This window comes from Neodiprion virginianus, chromosome 5, assembly GCF_021901495.1.
Source record: "Neodiprion virginianus isolate iyNeoVirg1 chromosome 5, iyNeoVirg1.1, whole genome shotgun sequence".
NCBI lineage: Eukaryota > Metazoa > Arthropoda > Insecta > Hymenoptera > Diprionidae > Neodiprion > Neodiprion virginianus.
Window position 1 is genome coordinate 8,844,924 of NC_060881.1, and position 7,174 is coordinate 8,852,097.

The window sequence follows — 7,174 nt, forward strand, 5'->3', positions numbered from 1 at the left end:
GTACCTTTCTCAGTTACTTCACAAGTGTAGTCACGATTCTACGATGTATGTATGATCTGCATAAGAAAAAAATACCCAATATAGTACAAAAAAATTATGTCAAAGCAATACAACATCTTTATTCGAAGTGAAAGAAAACTTATTCGATTGCAAATTTATAGCTAGATATTCGCACAATGAAAAAACTAGCATATTTGGGTATTTTTTAAAATATTTTTCTTTCATTCTCATTGTACCTGATGCTCCACACTGGAGAATCTGTGAAAATCAGGTTCGAATCTTTTTTTTTCTCAAGCTCCTGCAATCTTGTGAGTTCAGAAATTCTGTCAAGTTTCATTATAGATTTCAATAGAATACGAATTTTTTTTTTTTTTGTATGTATTAAGAGTAATCAAATCATGTTAATATATTCTAGAGATACAGTTTTGTGAAGAAAATTCTGTCCATTATCCAGAAACAGCTGCCAAGCGTGTGTGAAAAATGAAATGAACCAAATCGCGCGCAAACATTTATTGATCACATCGAAAAACTTTGTATACTTATTCACATTACAATCCGGTACATACGTATTATGGATTCGGTCATATTCCGAGTACATATATTTTTTATTCCCTTTTCGAGTCATAATTTGAGATCGATTGCGGAAATATATGAATTTAAAAATAAGGCATACATTTTATACGGGAAGATTAAAATTAGATTGGACCGTAAGCATGCGAGAGTTTTCATGAAAAGAAAACTCAATTATTCCAATTGTTGAAAAGAAAACATGAAAGACAAAACGTAGTCCGCTTTAACCTATACAGAATGAATCTCATGAAAAGAAGCTTGCCCATGTACGCACCATTCTCAGATGAGAAGGACGAGTGAGATATTAAGAAATTCAGTGGTTTGTAAATATTGTTTCCATTGAAAAATTTCACTTTAAATTCAAATTTAATGGCTGGTGGAAAATTTTTTTCAAAAATGAATCCAATGATTAATGGAAATTGTTTCCATTAAAAAATAAAGATAAGTAATTAAAAGAAATACCATTGCTTTAAATAATTTAACGCATCATTTACAACTCTGCACGCGTTTCGCACGAAATTTGTACGCTGAAGTCCTATTTCGTAGCATTTTGCGTATCGTATATGGATTCAGTTGCCCAAAATAACCCTTAATGAAATTATCATCTGAATAAAATAATTTTAACTTCTGTTATCCAGTCATATTCAATTTCTGACCATTATATGCTGCAGGTTTTAAGAATCTTGATTCCGAAAGTCACAAATATATCTCATAGGCCACATTCTAGCGATCGGAAAAAATTATCATTGCTAACCGTGTCACATACCAAGTCAAACAAGTGCTCAGGTGCAAATATTTATTTTCTTGTTCCCATTCGTTTGTTCCAAGTACCTCGTAAGTGCTCGGGTTCAAATATTGGTTTGATCCAAATTCGGGTGTTTCAAATACCCAGTCAACTAAGTGCTGAGTTTCAAATATTTGTTCTATCGTCCAAATTCGCTATATGTCCCACATTGTGCCTAGGCAGTTATAGCAAGCGCGAAGGTTTATCTTCGTCTGCTCACAAGGTGTGCATAAAAATAGTAATTTCTTGTACCCGCGTCACTTTATTAAAATTCAATAATAATAATAATAATTCTAGTCTTCTGTGTCATTATGAAAATGTTTATGATGTGTATAACATATGTCGAGTCTATTCGGACTTGTCCATTTCTGTAAAAGTGGCTCACATTGTAGTAAGTTAACACAGTTCGTAATTTTTATGTATTATCTTACTCAGTACGACCTTTTTTACACACTATTGTATTCACAATTATATCGAAAGTAACAATAATTCAGTAATCACCCGTTCAAAATTTTTCCCACTCAAATAGTCATATTTTTTATTGCAATTGACATTTGTGATTTGCGTTCTTGACGGATCATTTCCTTTCTGTTGACAGTCATAAATTTATATGTCTGATGTGACAAAACATTTCTTTTGTGATTTTCAATTCAGTCTGAAATCAATTAATATTATTATGTAATGCAAGTTATCATATTAGTTGCTTTTCTTGTCTACTTTGGTTTTTGAATAAATCGAAATAAACAGAAAATCAGAGAAAAAGAAAAAAAATTTCTCAAAAGGCTTGACCGATTTGAATGAAATTTGGTCACAACATAGGGCGACATAATGGCTATAATGGGAAAAAATAACAACTCATAATTTTCATAATAACCATTTGAAACAGGCGATTTTTCTCGAAATTATTTTTTTTCTCTATGATAACGTTTTCGCACAATTTTGAAACTAATTTTTTCTTTTACCTTTTTTGATGTAGAATAACCTCTCAAATCTACAAATTGATCGAAAAGGTACGCTAAATTGAAAATAATAAAAAACCGATTTTTTTATGTAAAAACTGATTTATTTCAAATGGTCGAGAAACTCGAATACGGAGTCTTTTGACGGAAAAATTTCTGTGATCGTTTGACGCTGTGGATTACAGAAGTTAGTAACATCACGGTACATAACGACCTTCCTACCCTCGCCTGTTTCCCAACGGAACCACGCAACGGAAAAGAGAGACTGGCACACACATGCATAAGCCCCGCGACGGATCCCAAAACGTCCACCTACCTACCCGGTTACCTATATTCGATCTAAACGATTCTCCATTTTTTCCAACACACATCATTCTTCATAATTTGCGCCGTGGTTACTGACTTACATTTCGTTGGTTACCTGTTAGAAGCAAAACGTTTTTGTATCATAGTCTGCCTACTCACAATCAGAATACAGTATCGCGGTTGTATCCCGCCAACCCTGATATGGTATGGATTATTTTAATAAATGTTGGCAGACTATCGGTATATTAACCTTTTGTAAAATTGATTGAAAACACCCTGTATGCCAATTAGCATTTTTCTAAGCGAGCTAAGCCTGCAGTTCATCAATACATATTGGCTGTTGAAAGATTGAAAATGATGTATAATATACGATGCAATTTGCTGACGTTACGTTATGCCAGACTTTGGAATTTTATCGATTTAACAATAATGTGAATTGTCACCAACTAAGTGAAAATAAAGTGATTAATTTCGATTAATATGTTTAAGACGATTCCAGATAAGTATATTTCTATTAATATTTTAATACAAATAAAAATGTTTAGTTGAAATAAGCAAAGAAAAATATTTCGTCACAGTATTAGGGATGCGGTTTGAACTGCCTGAGAGATATGTAAGAGTAACGCATCTCGTATTATCCATCGATCTATGGCGTGGATTGCGCGATCCCAACATGAAGGCTCTCGAAATTGCCCGCTAGAGTTAGGCAAAGAGGGAACGAGGTATCGGTCAATCTCCCAGCCTACTACCGGCCTAAGCCGGGTCCGTCTATGCGTCGATGGTGTTATCAGGCAAAAGCTTCTTGGATTGGCCACTGGAGTCGGGCGCTGCAATCGGGTGGGAACGGCGCGAGTTGGAGTAGGGCACTGGCTTTCAGAATTCTCACTCGCTCGCCAGACATAGTTGGACATGGTCGAGACACGTAGTGTTCGGAGCAGTTGAGTAGATATTGGCTTTTAAGCAGTCACGGCCGAGGGGGGAAGTCCGTCAATTTAAATTTGGACGCGAATAGGTGTGGGTACACATAAAAAAGCGTCTGGTTCCCTTCGACGTGGATACTAAGGTATCCATGTGTTCGAGTCGGGATCCCGGCGTCTGACTTTTGAATGGATTACATGGATTGGATTGATTATCACTATCATCTCAGAAAGAAATAATAGATAGTTCCAGTGGCTTAGAATCAAATATTTTGAGGCATTGCGGTCGTTTAGGACGACTGCATTCGACATGCGTGTACGCCAGATTGTAAAGCGTCGTGAATCGCAGAATAATTAAAAGAGTATTTGAACAAGACCAAAGATATCCTTAATTGGGTATTTGCATGATGTTTATATTTCTTAACTTTTGATGTTTTTCGATTCTATAAATTTTTTTAGAATTTTTGAAAAAAAAATATTTTGTTTTTGTTTATAAATATTTAAATAATTTAATAAATAAAAGTGGTCCTAAATCACATAAAAGTCACGTGACATAAAATGGAATGTGATTGGTTTGACGTCAGTGTGCTGCTACTGGCGCGTTTATTTGAATCCACAAAGAGTAATGTACAATATTTTCTAGCGCTAAAAAAATTTTAAGTAAGTTTTTTAAACTTTAAGTTTGATACATTGTATAATTAATATCAGGCTTCGGTGAAAATAATTAAAATAGAAATCAATTTTTGTGTGGTGTTTTTTTTTTTTAACTCACACGGATAATTGTGTGGAGGTTATGATCACGTCAATGTTATTATACTAAGAATGTTAAGCAAGCATTAGTTTGAGTATTTTTACAAGTTGGTACTATACACCAACAAAAATCGTTTTTTAATGACATATTAAATAATTTAATAACTTTAGTTTATAATAAACAGCACTATCAGACGTTCTTTTCATCAATCACAACACAGAGCAACAGCTGATTACACGTACGGCGTGCTTACAGGAGAACTTGGCGCTAAAAATTTCAAAAAAATTCAGCATTGTGACGTCACATACGCGAGATGGAGCTACTTATTCATTTAAATATTGCCTTTTTTTTATTTATTAAATTATTTAAATACTTATAAACAAAAACAAAATATTTTTTTTTCAAAAATTCTAAAAAAATTTATAGAATCGAAAAACATCAAAAGTTAAGAAATATAAAAATCATGCAAATACCCAATTGTAACCGCAGTTCTCTAAAACTATGAACCGTGCTAAGTCGGTCACGAGAGAGGTTCTTAGTGAGCTGACCCTTCGTGGAAGCCTCACCGACAACCGTGTCCCGGTGAGAATCCGGGACATAGTGATATAGCAAAAGATATCACAATTTTATCGATTTAACAATACTGTGAATAATTGAATACGTTCAAAACCTCACGTGAACCTACCACTTAGACGATATCATCGGTAAATTCAAACTTACATTATTACATCGGTTATGGAACACAATTCGATCTCGCGAGTGCCGAGTAAGCGATGGTTACCTGTCGCGATGCTCATTCCACTTTTAGCAACGTGTAAAATTTCTAATTGAGTAACCTACGGTAATTTGAATTCTGAAAGAAAATGATTAGATTGAAAATCAAGTACGTTGCGATCGCGAATGAGCCTATCTATGCAGCTCGCAATTGTTACCGCCACGCCACGTGACAGAGGAATACCAGGGAAATACCCGTAACCTAAGACGTGCAAAGTCACCAACGTTGCCGAAAAATAGAAAAGTTACTCGTAAGTCTCTGCTTGAGTCTAGAAAAAAACAAAACAGAACACTTGAATTAATTTAACAAATTGACTTTTCAGTTTGCAAATTAATCATTACTGTTGCCTAGTCACATATTTATTGCATGTTATGCAAGAACTAAAGTTCGGCTTTATACGTACCATCTTGAATTATCAGTCAATAATTGAAATAAGTATTGTCACCTTGACTCTGGGCTGCTCCACACTTTTACATGTAGTAATTCTTGTAGCATCTCAGATTTATTGGTGAAATGACACACTTTTCACATATTTTACATCTTTACTAATCTCTCATATGTAATCCAAAGATCCGCACTGCAATAATAACACTTGATTCTAGATTCGCTTTTTGTGCTGTAGCTGTCTATTTGAACCGACTAAATAAACTTGCTAACAATGCAAGTGCGCATTTGCCGAAAATCAGCATAAAAAAAAAAAAAAATTAACACTCGACGCACAGAGACAATAATAGAAATCACTGAAATCTGAAGTTACACGAAACAATGAAAACTCGGGACACGAAATTCACCTTCAACGTTCGCATGATTTTTTGAGTCAACGCAAAGGTATCTGCAGTTTGCTGTGGGCGGGCGGAATCACATATCGTGTACATACTCCGACTGGTATTATCGACTTGAGCAAGTATTGTGAACTCGGCTTAAGGAAACGAGAGCACATGCCTGGTCTACACCAGACATATAAAGATAGACTGAGCGCTCCCATAAGAGGTAACTGAAGCTTACATACCTGTAAAGGACAGAGATATGTCAGTAGTACTGCTCTCTCTTTTTAATCGGTTTCATACCCGGAAACAAAAGCGTAGTGGAAGTGGAACAGCTATAGATATAGGCGCATAATTTCGCCTCATTCTCCTCTACCGCCACGATCCCCGCCACAAATTTCGTTAGAGAGAGAAAGGAGTACTCCCGGCATATATCTGTCCTTTAAATGTTTGCTTCAAGCGGCTCATAAGAGCGCTCAGTCTATCTTTTATAAGTCTATGGTATGAGTATCAAAAAGATTGGTTAGGGTTCCGCCAAATAATAATAATAATCTTATGAATAACTCGTAGCGCTGCTCTTATGGCCATAAGTTGTACTTTCGTTTCGGACGTGAACACACATGTAACATCCGACTGGAACGTCCGTATGTTTTATCGACTATTATTACTGCATGTTACTTTTATCAACTAACCAAACTCGAAGTACGAGAATCTTGTAACCATAAGGAATTAAAACAACTGTCTAACTATTTGGAATATCCCTAGATGGAAATAACTATGACATTCACTAACCAGAGCGTAAAAACCATGTTACGAGATCTTCGCACTACAAAGAGCTATAATATTATTATACGTTATTACATATCACTATCATATTAACACCATAATTAACTAACACGATTATATCCAACTATTATATAGCACTCGACAATGCCATTTGTGCATTCAGAGCTGAGAGCTATACTATAAGCAACTTACGCTTTACCATATAGCCTGGAGTATAGGAAACTGTAAAACCATAGATAAATGTATAACCAGCATAATGTAAAGATAGCACTGCTGCAATAATCCATAAAACCAGAGACTGCAAAACCTTCAAAACCGTGAATACTAATTATCCGGCATGAACTATACCTTCCTCCGTAACGCCGTATTGTAGGCAACACGCGCAACGTTTTGAAGGCAATGCAGATCTCCAATGTGGAGCCATACAGAGCTTCATCTAGAGAACGCACTAGGAAACTTACTGACGAAACGATTGAAGGTAAATCAACTCGCAATAAACTCAAAGATGCATACGTGACAACGCCCAACGACAGGCAACCAATAAACATAAAGAAAACGTTCT